Source organism: Nyctereutes procyonoides, unplaced genomic scaffold (genome assembly GCF_905146905.1).
Source record: "Nyctereutes procyonoides isolate TBG_1078 unplaced genomic scaffold, NYPRO_anot_genome, whole genome shotgun sequence".
Classification (NCBI taxonomy): Eukaryota; Metazoa; Chordata; class Mammalia; order Carnivora; family Canidae; genus Nyctereutes; species Nyctereutes procyonoides.
Window position 1 is genome coordinate 23,794,673 of NW_026575042.1, and position 18,052 is coordinate 23,812,724.

At 38.2% G+C, this 18,052-nt stretch overlaps 1 pseudogene; it reads left to right on the plus strand.

Moving 5' to 3' along the window:
• Window positions 1–892: 892 nt before the first annotated feature.
• On the plus strand, window positions 893–4,277 carry LOC129507338 (peptidyl-prolyl cis-trans isomerase NIMA-interacting 4-like; annotated as a pseudogene).
• The last annotated feature ends 13,775 nt before the right edge of the window (window positions 4,278–18,052 follow it).

Consider the following 18,052-nt stretch of genomic DNA (forward strand, 5'->3'; position numbering starts at 1 on the left):
TAATACATTAAATAGACCTAGCGTTAGGTCAGTTGTCATATTTCAAAGTAATGAATATAAATGATATTTTGAGATATTTGTAACATCTCTGATGTGACATGAAAATATCTATAACACAATCATATGTACTGCAAATAACATTGAGGTTTGTTGCCTACATTTATTTTATTTTTATTTTTTTATTTTTATTTTTTGTTGCCTACATTTATAATTGAAGTGCTAAGCTTTAGTTTGATGTGAAAATAAAGGTATAATTTTTTTCTACCAAGTTTGTACATCAACCACTAGGTTAAGATAACACTTTTTGGTGGAGGAATTCCATGTCTGCTAAATGAACAAAGTGTATTGAATTCTGTATGTTCAAAGCTCATTAGAATATAGTTCAGTATTCAGGGAAACCATGGTTTATGTTTACCCTGTTGGTACAGGAACAAATAGGAATTGCAAAGGATATAGGGAGCATGTATGCTCCCACAAAGAACATCCTATAATGGGATATAGTGGAACCTCCACATGGTGCTAACTTGACTCTGGGTAGCAAGATTGGTTTAAAATAATATGAAATACAAAGCACTTGGCTGGCTCAGTTGGTAGAACATATGACTCTTGATCTCAGGGTAGTGAATTTGAGCCCTATGTTGGGGGTAGAGTTTACTTAAAAAAAAAAAAGAATAGATTTGAAAAAAATATTGTGAAATAAAGGAAGAAAAAAATCCTGAAAAAATATTGGTAGAATTAATTTCAAGTACAAAATATAAGCAAATTGAATTCTCATAGACTGGAAATATTTTTCATATACTTCAAAAAAATCTGAAGATGTCAGTGCCTTTATATCACACATTTAAAAAAAAATGCCACTCTGGAGTTGAGAGGTCAGCCACAAGTTTCAAAGATGCCACGCAAAGGAAAAAGCAGTTCCAGGAAAGAGGGAATAAGTTCCAGGGGTGATAGTTCTGACAAGAAGACTCAAGACCCAAAGGTGGTGGCAATGCAGTAAAGGTCAGACACATTCTGTGGGGAAAAATGTGTGAAAATCATGGAAGCCATGGATAAGTTAAAGTCTAGAATGAGATTCAATGAAGTGAAGATATAGTGAAGATAAAGCCAGGGCACTTGGGTTGGATGACCAGAGGTTCTATGATGGGACCATTTCAAGAGGCAGCATTGGCCTTGCCTGTAAGTGGGCTGGATAAGCCTGTGTTTACAGACCCTCCAGTTAGGATGAAATGTGGATATTATTATGGTTGGAGGGAGAAAATAAAATTGTTCAAAAGACTGAAAAAAATTGCCACTCTGGGAGGCTCAGATTTCAGCCTTGATGAAGGAGGTAAGTTTGTTCTGTCAGACGAAAAGCTGATGATAGTGGTAGAGAGAGCAATGTAATCCTCTTTTAGGTAGGGCAACAGATTTTTCTATCTGAGAAATGGACCCTTCACATCCTTTGATTCTATTGTAAAGAAGACTTAGCCTCAAATCACCCACTTGATGTTTTAGACATAGATTTTGTCTAGTCACTGGAGAAGCCCTACAACTATGCTCTAAACAATGGCTTTCAAACTTTTGTGACTACAGTACCCAATAAAAAATACATTTTATCTTGAGAGCCAGTATACATACACTCACATAAATGATGCAGACTTCATGAAAAAACACTGACTTTTACCATGTGGAATGAGCAGATATTTATTTTCTGTTTAAGCTCATTTTATTTTATTACTTTTTTTCTATTTATGCCAGATACTTCATAGAGTTAAAGTTTCTACTTGTTTCCAAAAGGCATTTAAAATAACAGTTCCGGGATGCTTGGGTGGCTCAGTGGTTGAGCGTCGTCTGCCTTTGGCCTGGGGCACGATCCTGGACTCCCGGGATCGAGTCCCACATTGGGCTCCCTGCATGGACCCTACTTCTCCCTCTGCCTGTGTCTCTGCCTCTCTGTGTATCTCTCATGAATAAATAAATAAAATCTTAAAAAAATAAATAAAATCACAGCTCCTGTGAAATGTATAGGCATTTAAGGGGCTATTTGCTAGATGAATTTTTTCTAGAGACCTTTTTGGAGCAGTGATTTTCATATCAAAGGTTGGGATATTAATAAAAATTAAAAACAGAGACACATATACATGTATAAATATATTTCATACATATTATATACATATAAATGTGTATATGTACATACACACAAATACATTCATACACACACCTTTTTTCTGTTGATTTCAGTCAAGAATTGAAGGCCACTATCTGAGACTATAATTACTGAGTTTCTTCAGTAATATAGAAGTAAAAATAATAAAATGTGACTCTGATCTTTTCCTTGCATGTCTGAGGCCTGACATGTTGGCCTACCCTCAAAGCCGGTCAGGACCTGTGCTCCTTCAGGCATCCCTTCTTTTAGCAACATCACCAACCTCTCCACCTTTCTCAGGAGGCCTCCTTTCCTGTGCCACATGATCCTATGCAACTGCTGCCCATGTAATTGTGGCTGCATCCCTTGACAGTTCTTCCCTGCTACAGCAGTACTGGTAGCCTTGGAAAGCTGAGGAACACCTCAGGACACTTTTTAATTTCTGGCAAGGTTGTGCTTGGTTGGATAATAGCACAGCAAAGGCAACATGAAGGAAGCTGGTGGGGGATGCCTGGACTTTAGCTCACAAGAACTCCAGTTTTGATAGCACATTGGAGATCTCACTTGACCCTTCTTGCTGTTAACTTTTCTGTGACTATTTTCTCTCTTCCTTTGTGGGTGGGAAATGTTCTGTTAGGGAAACTAGCCTAAGTACTAAAAGATTGTCACAAAATTGTTTTACTATCTTTTTTTTAAAAAAAGATTTTATTTATTTATTCATGAGAGACACAGAAAGAGAGACAGAGGGAGAAGTGGGATCCAGCCCAATGTGAGACTTGATCCTGGGAATCCAGCATCAGGTCCTAAGCCAAAGGCATACGCTCAACCACAGAGCCACCCAGACATCCGTACTATCTTCTTTTTTATTGTATCAGGTGACTCCCCAAAGAGACTATTCTGTTGATATGGCAACCCTCCATATTAGGGAATGGTGAAAGGGGGAGCATCAGGGACTTGCAGGCAGATGGGACATTTTGAGGTCTGTGAAGGATGAGTTTTCAAGTTCGTGGGTTAGGAACACTTTTTTATAATGTATTACTCCTAACAGTCTGGTCTCTGTAGCTGAACAGCATCATTTGGCTTCTATCTGTCTGTCTAAAAATATATTCATGCTTATTTAATATTTAGGTAGATTTTTAAAATGCCCCTGAATCTTTCCTTCATTCCTTTATTTTACCCAATTTATCAGAATCTCCTAGATGTTCATGGCGAATCTTTTTCTCTTTTGTTTTTTTAGATTTTCCTCCTTTATTTATTTTAGAGAGGGAGAGAGACAGTACAAGTGGGGGCGAGGGAGGAGCAGAGGAAGAGGGACATGCAGACTCTGCACTGAGTGTGGGGTTTGACTTGGGGTTCAAACCCACGACCCTGAGATCATGTCCTGAGCTAAAATCAAGAGTCAGAGGCTTACCTGACTGAGCCACCCAGGTGTCTCCTTGGCAAACCTTCCTACATTGCTTCTTTCTCATGGCCCATGCCCTTGCAAGCATGCGTCTTAGACAGTTACTCTAACAAATGAAACTATTCTTTTTTTTTAATTTTTTAAAATTTATTTATGATAGTCACAGAGAGAGAGAGAGAGAGGCAGAGACACAGGCAGAGGGAGAAGCAGGCTCCATGCACCGGGAGCCCGACGTGGGATTCGATCCCGGGTCTCCAGGATCGCACCCTGGGCCAAAGGCAGGCGCCAAACCGCTGCACCACCCAGGGATCCCGAAACTATTCTTTCAAAAGTTATCAAAACTTTAAAATGACTAAATTTATTTTTGATTATGGAAAATTTCAGAAATATACAAGAGTAATGAGATTAGTATAATGAACTTGTTCATTAGCCAGCTACAATAGTCATCAACATATTGCCATGCTTGGTTTCTTCGTCTTCCCTATTCCCATGACTTTTTTCTTAATTCACATTCTCTTGACTTCTTTGAAGTGCTTAATTTAACTAAACAGCCCTTTATCCTTCAAATGGACTCTTCCCTTAGCTTCTGAGAATTTACAGTCCTCTGGACCTTTTCTTATGTGTTGGGTTATTTCTTCTTAATTAGAAAATGCTAAAGTGTCATTCTGGAGAGGTGTCTTCTCTTATGAAAATGTGCAGAATTTAAAAGTACAGATCACTTATGCTTTTCAGGCCAAACTCTGGGAATAAAGATTGGATCACCCTGAGCAGATACAGAGGAGTCAGGAAAGTAGAGAAGGTAGGAATTAGGAAGATAGAGCCCAGTGTGGGCTGTTGGCACCTGGGAAGACGATGTGGAGGAAAAAGATTTCTCCTTATTAGTGAAGAGTTCTAAATTTTGTGAACTTTCATGAAAGAGTTTATGCCATTTGGTCACATCTGTTAAAGCTCAGCGAATGCCCACACAATGACCCAGTAATTCCAATTTTATCTAGCAGAAAAATTAGGGCACATATCTACAAAAAGATATACAAGGATGTTCACAGAAGTTTTATTCAGCATTCTAAGTACTTGCATCAGCCCAAATGTCTGTCAATAGGAAAACGGATAAACAAAATACAGTATATTCAAGCAGTAGAATTCTGTTCCTTATAAAAAGAAATACTGATGCATGATGCAATCTGGATTAATCACCGACACAAAGTGTATACTATGGAGATTCCATTTAGGTGAGTTTCAATAATAGGCAAAAGTCATCTGTAGTGTTAGATTCACAGTTCATTCTAGTAGAGATGGTATTGACTGAGAAAGGGGTAAGAGGGAGTCATCTCAGGTGTTGAAATGTTCTCTATTTTGATCTGGTGGTGGATATACAAATACATTAATTTTGCCTATTCTTCCACATAATTTAAGTAGAATCATCTAGGGTATATCCCCCCAATATTTCTTTTTTATATCAATTTTTAAATTTACATTTTATTAAGTTAACATATAGTAATATTGGTTTCAGGGATAGTATTTAATGATTTATCACTTACATATAATACCCAGTTGTTCATCATGATGAGTATTCTCTTTAAAGCCCATCACCCATTTATCCCATATTCCCTACCAATCTCCCCTCTAGCAATCCTCAGTTTGTTCTCAATTGTTTTTTTTTTTAAGATTTTATTTATTTATTTGAGAAAGAGAGAGAGAGAGAGAGAGAGAGAGAGAGCACACAAGCAGGGGCAGTGGCAGAAGGAGAGGGAGAAGCAGGCTGAGAGGGAGCCTGATGTAGGGCTCTATTCTAGGACCCCAGGATCATGACCTGAGCCAAAGGTCATGCTTAACCAACTAAGCCACCCAGGTGCTCTTGTTCTCTATTAAGAGTCTCTTATGGTTTGCCACCTTTTTTTTCCCTTCCCCCTTCCCCGATGGTCATTTGTTTTGTTTCTTAAATTCCACATGAGTGAAATCATATGGCATTTGTCTCTCTCTGACTGACTTATTTCACTTAGCATCATAGACTCTAGCTCCTTCCACATTGTTGCATATTTCATTCTTTTTGATGGTTGAGTAATATTCTATTATATATGTATACCACACCTTCTTTATCCATTCATCAGTTGATGGACATTTGGGTTCTTTCCATAATTTGGCTATTGTTGATAGTGCTGCTATGAACATTAGGGTGCATGTGCCCCTTCAACCAAGTATGTTTTTATCCTTTGGGTAAATATCTAGTTGTGCAACAGCTGGATCATTGGATAGCTCTATTTTTCACTTTTTAAGAAACCTCCATACTGTTTTTCAGAGTGGCTACACCAATTTGCATTCATGCAGGGTGTATTCTTTGATCACAGAAGTCAGAACTTTACCTGGGATGTGGTTATATAGATGGACACATATAAAAAATCATTAGTTTGTAAACTTAAAATTCTATATGTATCTCAGAATGTAAGTTTTTTTTTTTTTTATGTTTCTATTCTCAGGGTTGTAGCTGGCAATTAATGTTATTGTTAGTCTCTGAAGATAAGACCTTATGCTCCAAGTTCTCCAGAGCAACTAGTCAGTTTGCATCCTGAATCTTCTTTATCTCATCTGAATCTTCCCCCTCAGTAAGTCAGGGAGGTGGGACTTACAGGTTGTGGCTCAGGCGGAAAAAGGACATTGATGTAACAGAACTAGTTCTCCATTGAAAGTCCTGCCATTTCTATTCATTTGCAAAGTCTTTCATGATGGCCCTCTGTGACATCTCATCTAGACTTTAATAGCCACCTTCACAAGAGCCACAACTGCAGAGGCTGCAGGCAGAACTACAGACAGTCATTGCCTGCTTAATGGCCTCCCAAAGGCAAACACTTTTTTACCACCCTGGAAGCCAATTTCAGTGCTCAACCCACTATTTTTATTCTGCTATTCTCACCTCTAGTGACATTATTGTGGGGTTTTTCACTAACCATCCAAATGGTTATTTGGATGAAATGTGACTGTCTCTGCACAGAAGTTTGAACTGGCTGGTTTATAAGGCAGCATCTTCTCATGTGCACACAACAGAAATGTTGTCGCAGAAATATATCCTGAGTATTAGTCCAGGTGTTTTGTTTATCAAGTGTGTTACCTGGAAGGGACAAGACAGTAGCTTCATTTATTTATGTAGGAACTGGAATTCTTCCCTCAAAGGTCATAGGAAGACCATAGGCAATGACCCCCTTCCTGTTATCTACCTGCCTAGCTACTTAATGGAATCATTAGTGTTTATGGAAACATTTTTCTTACTTGCAAATTATATATTTAATAATGTGTTTAACAAGTAATAGAAGAATATGGTTTTAAAAAATCACATAGAATGAGTTTGTCCAATGAAAAGCTACTCTCCTTCCTGCTCTTGACCTTCGTGCCTGTCTTTTCTTTTTTGGGACAACCATGGTGACTGGTTTCTTATGCAGCCTTCCACAAATATTCCCAGTATATACAAGCATCTCTATATCACTTCCCTTAGTCATGATTATTTCAGTAATCTAAGTTTATCAGCTTAATTGAAGTATGTATGTAAAGATACTTTATCAGTGAATATAAACCAGCACTTGAAAACCTGCTAAAGTCTTTCTTAAACTTCAAATGTATTAGCTTTTTCTATCCATACTGATTTTTCTCTTTGTTCTAAAAAAAGGTCATTGAGTAGACAGGAAATTACTTGCCAGACTTTGAGTGATCCAAACCTTCATTGCAGGCCCTACAGGGAGAATATGCCCAGCATGGAACTCAGCATAGTCTAGATTTCCTGGAGGTTAAACATTACTACCTTAGATAGAATTAAGTGGTAGCTGAGGATGAAAGTGAATGGTAAAAAATGGAAGAATAACCTTTTTCCAAACTCTAGAATACCAATTCTTCTTAAAAACTCTTTCATGTAACTGGGCAGTCCTTTTTTGACTGCTCTCTGTGAACTCATCAGCTGTTAGCTTCTTTCTTCTCCTTCTCCTTCTTCTTTTTCTTCTTCTAAGATTTTATTTATTTATTTATTCATCACACACACACACACACACACACACACACAGAGTGGGGGGAGCAGAGACACAGGCAGAGGGAGAAGCAGGCTCCACACAGGGAGCTCAATGTGGGACTCGATCCCGGGACTCCAGGATCATGCACTGGGCCAAAGGCAGGCGCTAAACCACTGAGCCGCCCAGGGATCCCTTCTGTTAGCTTCTTAAACACATCATAGCTGACCTGCATAATAACTCTGCCAGGTATTTATTTTTTTTCTCATTGCCAATTTACAGAAGAAAGATTTTATAGAAAGAGTTTCTGTTCATTGTCACAGAGCTAGAATATAATTTAACCTGAGTTAGGGTCTGAATCCTGGTTGTCTTTATCCCAAAGCTCATTTCTTCCTACTTGATGCTGACATTCATGCATAACTTTACCAGTTTCCAAAGCAACTAAGGTCTAGCCTGTTTCATGTTGGAAAATCAACATAGGGTCAAAAGTTCCTGGGTGATATTTTAAGTTTTGAAAAAAAATATCTAGAGTGAGAGGAAACATGAAATTGCATAATGGCTGAATGAAGCATTTGAATACTTCTTACCAATACACCCATCCCTGCGCATTCCCACCTGACATTTCTACTTTAAGGCTGCAAGGTTCAGGACATACTGTGGACCCTTGTGGTTCTGGTTGGAGATATTTAGGTAACAGAAGTCTAGGTAATAGGGATCAGTATAGGGGTCAGTTTGCATAAGACTGTTGGATGAGGCAAGTTCTAACCTTGGAAAGTCTGTTAGAAGATCTGGTTCTCCTGCTCTTTCTTTGTCACGGAAGTGACTTAACCTGTTTATATTATTTGTAAACATTTATAAAATCTAAATTTGAGGCTCTAATTTGCTTAGAAGTTTTATTTTTATAACTTTTTATTTTCAAATAATTTGAGACATCAAAAAAGTTACAATATAGTTCAAAGAGCTCCCTCTACCCTTCACCTAGGTTTTCCTAATGATAATGTATTGTGTAATAATAATATCAAAGCCATTATCTAAACCAGGAAATTAACATAGGGATAATACTACTAATTAACTTACAGACTTTATTTAGTATCATTTTTTCTAGTCCAGGATATCATCCAGGATCCCACATTGCATTTAGTTGTTTTGTTTCCCTTGTCTCCAGCCTGTGACAATGTGTATGTGTGTGTGTGTGTGTGTGTGTGTTTGTAAACTTGACGCTTTCAAGGGCTTCTAGTCAATTATGTCATCCCTCACACGGTGTTTGTCTGATATTTTCTCATTATTTGATTGAGATTATGCATTGCTGGCAAGGAAACTACAGAAATGATGTGTCTTTCTTAGTGCATCATGTTGGGAGATATATTGATGTTTTATTATTGGTGATGTTAACTTTGATCACTTGGTTAAAGTAGTGTCTTACAGATTTCTACACTGAAAGGCTACTATTTTCTCTTTTGCAATTAGTGTCTTATGGGGAGACATCTGGAGACTATGGGTTTGTCCAGCTTTGATTTTAGATTCTTCCTTCCAGCCTAAGCCAAAAGAGTTCTGCGCTGGGTATTGGACCAAAACCTAATTATAACCATGGTTGCCCTCTGTGAGTATAAGATACTATGATGGGGGGAAGTAGCTGGTCTGAGGCAGGGTTTGAGTGTTCCCAAGTTTCTTGGTTTAACACTGTCTTCTTACTACTCTTTCCAATTTCTAAAGGACTTTTAAGGTTTAGTCAAAATAATGGACCTTTAGGAAGTAACTTGAATTTTATGGGCCTTAGTTTATTTACCTATACAGATAGGTAGGACAGACACCTCAAAGCCTCTTATTCTTACTCATTCCCTTGGCTAGTAAGAAATTAAAAAGGAACTTTCCAAAACCACCCAAACCCTCCACCCAGCTAATCCTATTCATCTTTCATGTCCCAGCTCAAATATCTGTCTCAGGGAAGTCTTCCCTGGCATCACAGCTTGGGGTCTTGTCTGATCAGTCATACAGCACCCTCTACTTGATCTTCTGCAACATTCATTATAATACATGTAACAACTTCTTCAAAGTTTGCTTTCTTGCTACACTGTAAATACTATAAGTTTGGTTTACTTTGATACCTGGCTTTTACCACCATGACTATTACTTAGTAGTCAATAATCCTAAATCGTTAGAAATGTGCACAATCACATGTGCTATGGAATTGGGCAAGCTTGAAAAAGGGCAAGAAAGCAAAAATAAAAAGCAGTAGCTTTTATGGGAGACTAAGTTATGCTCCTTCCCCTGCGCTTAATCTCTGGAATTTGTATTATTATATATGGCAAAGGCATTCTGCAGATATGATTAAATTAAGCACTTTGAAATGGGGAGATGATCTGAATGGGCCCTAAATGTAATCACAAGCATTCTTATAAAAAGGAGGTAGAAATTTGACCACAGGAGAGAAGAAAGTGGTATAATCATGGGACAGTAGATTGAGTTATCTGCTTTGAAAATGGAGGATGGGGACGCAAGCCAAAGAATGAATACAGGTGGCCACTAGAAGTTAGAAAAAAATCAATGAAATAGATTCTTCTCCCAGAGCCTACAGAAGGAGCCAGCCCTTATGACACATTCATTGTGGCTCTAACTCTGGACTTCTGGCCTCCAGAACTGTAAAAGATAACCTTGTGCTGTTTTAAGTCATTGAATTTTTTATTTGTTACAAGGGCAATAGGAAACTAATATGGGTATTAAAAAAGAAGAATGTATCAAAACCTGAAAAAAACAACAAAGTTACAAAGAGAATGCCAAGCACATAGGAAAACAAAATAATTCGTAAAAGTAAGACATTACATTAATTTTAAATATATATTAACTAACATAGCAAAGGCAGCATTCCACAGTTGGCTCAGGACAACATTGTTGAGGCACTGAAGCAGCATCTTTTTGAAAATCAGGGGAGGGCTGACTGCATGCCCACATGCTAGAGAGGAACTCTGCACCTCTGCCAAATGGTGCATGGCAGACTTGTTTGAGGAATTCTCACTGAATTTGGAGACCTCAGTACATCCTAGTAGTGTCATAATTTTAATTTGTGAATGCCAATTTTTATAAATTCATAATAACTAGTATGTTATTAAGCCTTATAAAAAGAAAGTATATATAATTCCACATTATTTCCTTGAAATATAACATCAGAGTGTGGCTCTAGGAAGACCTGTAGGGGGCATAGACCATGATTAGAGATACACTGGACAGAATGATTCCTTTTTTTCTCCAGCTTTATTGAGATATAATTGACATATGACATTGTATAAGTTTAAAGTGTACAATGTGATGATTTGATACTTGTATGTATTAAGAGATGTTTACCACAATAATGTTAACATACCCTTCACTTCACATAATTACCATTTTGTTGTTGTAATGGTGAGAATATTAAAGCTCCAATGTCACAGCAACTTTCAAGCATACAATATGGTATTGCTGACTATAGTTACCATGTTGTATCCTAGATCTCTAGAACATACTCCAGAACATCTCATAGCTGAAAGTTTATATCCTTTGTGCAACATCTCCCCATTTCTCCCTCTCCTTAGGCCTTGCCAAATACCATTCTGCTCTCTGTTTCTGTGAGTTTGATGTTTTTAGATTTCACGTACATGAGATCATATGGTATTTATTTTTCTCTGACTTATTTTCACTTCACATTATGTCCTCAAGGGACCATCCATGTTGTCACAAATGGCAGCATTTTTTTCTTTCCCATAGCTGAATATATACACACAATCCATCCCTGGATGGACACTTAGGTTGTTTCCATATCTTGGCTATTGTGAATAATACTACAATGAATGTGGGATTGTAGGTACATGAAGACAGCAATTTCATTTCCTTTGGATATACACCTAGAAATGAGATTTCTGGATCATATGGTAACTCTATTTTTTTTTTATTTTCTGAGGAACTCTCATACTGTTTTCCATAGTGGTGGCACCAATTTACACTCCTACCGAAGTGCATCAGGATTCCTTTTTCTCTACATACTCATTTGTTATTTCTTCTGATTTTGATAATGGCCATTCTAACAGGTGTAAGGTGATACCTCATTGTGGTTTTTTGGTTTGCATTTCCATGATGATTAGTGATGTTGAGCATCTTTTCATGTACATTGGCCATTTGTATGTCTTTTTTTAAGAGAGATGTCTGTTCTACTCCTCTGCCCAATTTTAATCAGATTGTTTTCTTGCTACTGAGTTGTAGAAATTCTTTTATATTTCAGATCCCAGTCCCTTATTATATATGGGAAATATTTCCTCTGTTCTGTAGGTTACCCTTTCGTTTTGTTGGTGGTTTTCTTTGCTGTGCAGAAGATTTATAGTTTGATGTAACCTCACTTGGTTTTCAGTTTTGTTGCTTGTGTTTTTGATGTCACGTCCAAAAAATAATGGCTGAGACTAATACCAAGGAGCTATTTCCCAAAGCTTTTTTTCAAGAAATTTTGTGATTTTAGGTCTTAAGTTTAAGTTTTTAATTCATTTCAAATTCACTTTTGAATGATGTAAAATAGAGATCTAATTTCACTTTTCTGTCTGTGGTTAGCTAGTCTTCCCAACACTATTTGTTGAAAAGACAATCCATGCCTCACTGAGTACTCTTGATTTCCTTGTCAAATATTACCTGACTTTATGCTAAGGTTTTACTTTTGGGCTCTCATTTCTGTTCCATTGGTCTCTAATATCTATCTTTATGCCAGTACCATTTATTTTGGCTACTATAGCTTTACAATGCAGTTTGAAATCAGGAAGTATGATACTTCCAACTTTGTTCTATTTCAAGATTGTTTTGGATATTTAGAGTCTTTTGTGGTTTCATACACATTTTAGGATTGTTTTTTTCTATTTCTGTGAAAAATACCATTGGAAATTTGATAGGGATTGCCTTGAGTTTAGATAGCTTTGGACATCTTAAAGTATTAATTTTTCTGATCCAGGAACATGAGATTTCTTTTCATTTTTTTGGTGTCATCCTCAATTTCTTTCATTAAAGTTTTCTAGTTTTTGGTGTACAGATCTTTTATCTCCTTGATTATACTTATTCCTAAGTATTTTACTGCTTGTGATGTAAATGATATGGTTTTTTAAATTTCTTTTTCAGGTATCATTTGTTAGTGTGTAGAAACACAACTGATTTCTTTTTTTTTTCACAACTGATTTCTATATGTTGATTTTGTGTCCTAAAATTTTCGCGAATTGTTGACTAGTTTTACCAGTTGTTTGCTGGAGTCTTTAGGATTTTCTCTATATAAGATCATATCATTTGTAATGAAAGACAATTTTATTCTTTCCTTTCTTATTTGAATGTCTTTTATTTCTTTTTCTTGCCTAATTGTTCCAGTACTTTGTTTAATAGGAGTGGTGAGTGTGGGAATCCTTGTCTTGTTACTGATTTTAGAAGAAAAGCTTTCAACCTTTCACCATTAGTATGATGTTAGCTGTGGGCTTGTCATAAATTGCCTTTGTTATGTTGCTGTGTATTCCTTCTATACCCAAATTTTTGAACATTTTTATAATGAAAGGATGTTATGTTTTGTAAAATGCTTTTTCTGCATTTACTGAGATGATCATATGATTTTTGTCTTTCATTTTATTTGGAGAAGTAGTCACCTCTTCAAGACTTTAAAGACTAGCTTCCATGAAGAAAGGTCTTCATCTGCAGATGGAGACATGCTGGAATGCACTGTGACCCTGGGTTTAGTCATGTAGATAAGTATAGGGATGTGTGGGGACTCTTGGTCCAGGAGAGTGTGATGTTAGGCTGCTTAGGTCCACAACATCAATAAGTGCATAGTCCTTGTCAAGAGTGTGGAGCTTCACAGTGGCTGCAAAGGCTTTGGTGTCTTCAGCAATGCCTCCAGGTCCAGCTGTTAGGGACCAGCATGGGTAGTGGTGGTGGCCAGAGCTGGCTATGTGCACATTCAACTGTAGGGGCCAGCTGCAACTGCTTGTATAATGAGAAGGGCTGGTTGCAAGTATACCTATAATGGTGGGGGCTAGGGCCAGTAGCAAAGGCTTGGGTCAACTGGGGGTGCACTGGCAGTTGTGTGGCCCTAGATGTTGGTATGTATTCCTACAGCTACAGGGTCTCCCAACAGCATTCACAAAGAAATGGAGGCTGGTGACAAGGGTTGGGTAGGAGGCATGCAGGTGCACTGCTGGGGGGCTTGCTATTAGTGTTTGCATTGGTGTAGGCCAGCAACTGGAGGTAGGGCTAAATATATGTCCACAAGCAGCTGTGGGGCCTTGGTTATCTGTATGTTCTTCCCGACTGCAAGATCTCACCATGGATATGCACACAGTAGTAGAGACCGGTGACAAGAGTTAGACTTGTGGCATGCAAGTACACAGCTGGATGGGCTAGCTCTGAGTGTGCACACAGTGGTATGGGTCAGCTGTGCATGTCTAGGCCAGTATCTTGCATTCATGCAGCCTCAGAGGACTGGGCTGGCTACTGGCGTGGATCCCAGGCTCCATTAGGGACCAGAAGGAATTCAGATGTCTGGCATCTGGGTATGCAAATACCTGTAGGGTAAAAATCATTGAAATCTGCAGGAGTCCACAGCTATAGTGGCCACTGGTTTCTTCAGTGGTGAACGTAGCTGGGTCCTCTGCAGAGCAGGGTACCAGGAACCATGTCACTCCTGCCCATGGCCAATAATGGTAGCTCCTGCCTTCATCCTTGTTCCTAGCCAGTTCTATATACCTCAGCTTTGTCAGTCTCTGGATGGAGTAAAACCAAAGCACTCCTGAAAGGCAGAATTCTGCTCTCTGTTTTCTGGGGAGGAAAACTCTTTCTAGCTGGAGAGTTCTCTCTCGTACTGAGCAGCACTAGCCTGGGGGATGGGATGATGCAGCCAAAATGAAGCTGTTTTTCCCTTCCCTTTTTGTGTGGTTATTCTCAGGGTTTTTGTTCCATTGTGTTGCTGAAGTTTCTTGAGTGGACTCCTGATCTCTCCCAGGTCTTCTTTTGTTTGTGGATAGCTGTCTAACTGTCAATCTTTGTCAGGTACCTGGGCTTGGGCTAGTTTACTGTTTGGTGACGTCATTCCAGAAATTTCAGTGATCTCTTTTAGTTTATGATTTAAGAGCCATAGTGAAGGTTCTGTACTTTCTTGCAAAGTTATGGTGGCTTATTTCTTGCCACACTTCCCCTTCAGCATGCCTCATTTTCCCTTGGGCTGTATTTCTGTGTAGAATACAATTCTTAAATTATAATCCATGTGGAGGGAAATGAATGTTGAAAAGTACCTTCTTGGTCAGCAGTCCTAACATTTTATTTCCCTTCCCTGCCACGCTGTGATGCTGGACCATGGACTTGGAATCCTGCTAACAGTTCTCATTTACTCAACTAGTGGCTCTTACATCTTTGTCCATCGGAGTCATTGTGCATAAGTAGGAATAGTATAATTGGATTCTTGGACTTCACATTTACTGAGTCAAAGTTTACTGGTGTAGTGCATAGAATCTGTATTTTTTCCTCAAGGTCTACCAGATGATTGTTATGTGTCTCTAGGTTTGGGAATCATTGTAGCAGACGGTAAAAATATGTGAAGCCATAGAGCATATTTTATTTCTCTTTCTATTTTTCAAAGCTCTGATGCCAGTCTCTAGTCCTATATTATCAGTATATATTTTAATGGATCTGCAGAGGGGTTCTTCAATTACAATGAAAGTAAGATTTTTAGGTTTTCTCAGAGGAGAATTAAAAATGTTATTATGTGGCTACTATTCATTGATGCTACTTTGTGCCAAGTATTTATGTGTATTATTTCTAGAACCTTTAACAACCCTAGAATTGGATGGGAACATTCTCTAAGAGGTATATTTTGGAAAAAGAGGATAAAGTTCCCACAGGGCAATTTTTAGTTAGGAGCCAGGATTATGGAAAGAACTGAGTCACATAACTAAAATCTCAGCATGTATTAGGATTTTTTCCTTTGGGTGGAATTCTTAAATATTAATTGGAGCTGGACGAAATACCTTATATATTAAATGATCATTTGATGTACAGATGTTTACCTTCTTTCATATGGCAGCTGCTTCTCAGTCTGCTTTGTACCTGTCCTTTTCTCTTTCAATTATTAACAGTTGGAGAGCATGGGCACTCCACCCTGGGCCTTGTTTGTCCATGCTTTCCTGTAGGTCATCTCACCAGTCACCTGTGTGTGAGGACCACTGAACTATTCAGGAATGCCATGTTTGTATGTCTTTTGTGCACAGACATTTGCAGTTGGACATCTACCAGGGCATCTGCCTATTTACAGTTTGGAATAGGTCTGTGGCTTTCCACCCCACTCCCTGTTCTCTTCTCAGATGGAGCCCTTTCCCAGCTCAGTGGGTTTGCCACCCAGTTATGCAAACCATTCACCTGCTTATAGGACACATTCACCAATTGTGAAAACCAGAAACCTGGGAAATATCTTTAGTTTTCTTCTCTCTGTCACCCCTCATATCCAGCCCATTGGCAGGGACTGCTGGTGTACCCTCTAAAATATTTGCCCAATCCCTCTACGTCTCCAATGCTGTCTCCTAACCCGGTCCCCATCACCTCTGACCTAGTCTCTTGAATTCCATTTTTCTTCCTCTGTAACTTGTTCTCTATAGTTATTTCATAAAAACATAAATCAGACAAACCCAGTCTTTGCTTAAAACACTTCAAAGGCTTCCCTCAGAACTTAGAATAAAATCCAAAACGTTAACATTGTCTAAAGGCCTTTCACGGTGGCTCTTTGCTACCTGTCAGATCTAACTGCTTCTTTCTCACTTTTCTCAGAGCCCCAGCTATACTGGCTTCTTCCCTGTTCCCCAAACATGCCAATCCCTTTGCTGCCTCTGGACCTTTGTGCATGCTTGTTTCCTCTGTTTGAAATATTTTTTTCCCTACTTTGCATAGTAAGATCCTCTCGCCCTTTGGGTCTCAGTTCAAATATTACCTTTTCACAATGGCCTTACCAAAATAGTCTATTGGATCACCTACTTCTTTGTTACTCTGTTGTGATTACTCTTAAATTTTAACACAAGCCATTGAATGTATTCTAATGTGTAGAGTTAATTAGTATCTACATAGTCTTCCATTAAAACAATATGAAAAATGTAGTATGCTTTTATGTCTTCTGCTTCCTCCCCTTTTCTCATTTCCTGTATTGATTTCAACTGGAATTTAGTTTCAGGTTATTTGGGTATTTTAACCGACAATTATTTAGACTGAAGAATACATTTTTGTAATATTTCATATACCTACTTATTCCTCTGAGCTTCATTTTCTTTTTTCTGAAGTTCAATTATTCATTTTTCCATGGATTTATGGGTAACAATAAATTGAGTTCTTTCATGAAAGGTGACTTTATACATTTGCCAAAATTCTATACTTAAAACCTGTACATATCACAGTATATAAATTAATTCAATAGAAAATAATTTTGGGAAAAATTTAATGGATGAACCAATGGATACAGCTGAGGACTCAAGCTAAACAAATTTCTTAGAACATAGCACAAAGAGATGAAGAGATAATTAAATGGAAAAAATGGACAAATGTATGAATATGGAGTTAAGAAGAACAGATACAGAAATTGTAACATTTGATTAGCAGGAGTTTTAGGAGAAAATCCAATCTCTTGGAATGAGAAGTGGAGTGAAGGATATGCCCAGAGAAATGAAAGAAATTTCCTAGAATGGAAGGCAGATAGAAAGGGCCAACAGAACTATATAAATATGTACTTTTTTTAAAAAAATATTTTATTTATTCATGACAGATACAGAGAGAGAGAGAAGCAGAGACACAGGCAGAGGAAGAAGCAGGCTCCATGCAGGGAGCCCGACATGGGACTCAATCCCGGGTCTCCAGGATCACACCCTGGGCTGAAGGCAGCGCTAAACCACTGAGCCACCGGGGTTGCCCTGTACTTTATTTTTTAAAAAAATATTTTATTTATTTATTCATGAGGGACAGAGAGAGAGAGGCAGAGACATAGACAGAGGAAGAAGCAGTCTCCTCCAGGGGAGCCCAAAGTGGGATTCAATCCCGGGACTCTAGGACCACACCCTGAGCCGAAGGTAGATGCTCAACCACTGAGACACTCAGGCGCCCCTAAATATGTACTTTAAATCCATATTTAGATACATAGCAGTTAAAGTTAAGAGCATTGGGTGCCAGGCTGGCTCAGTTGGTAGAGCATGTGACTCTTAATCTTGGAGTCATTAGTTCAAGCCCCCTGTTGGGTATGGAGCCTACTTGAAGAGGGAAAAAAATAATATCAAAGTTGACATGAAAATTCCTGTGTCAGACATAATTTTACTTCACAGGACACTATATTGTATGAACCATATGTTCACTCAGTGCTAACTTTTGAGTGTTTTCTGTCTGCCAGAGATTGTACCAGAGTTTTAGAGGCATATGAAAGATGATTCTTGCTTTAAAGAAATGCCTTGTCTGGGAAGGGCGATAGACAGTTTAGTGAAGAACTGTAATCAAAGGGTGATCAATGGAAAAATAGAGTCTACAATATACAGA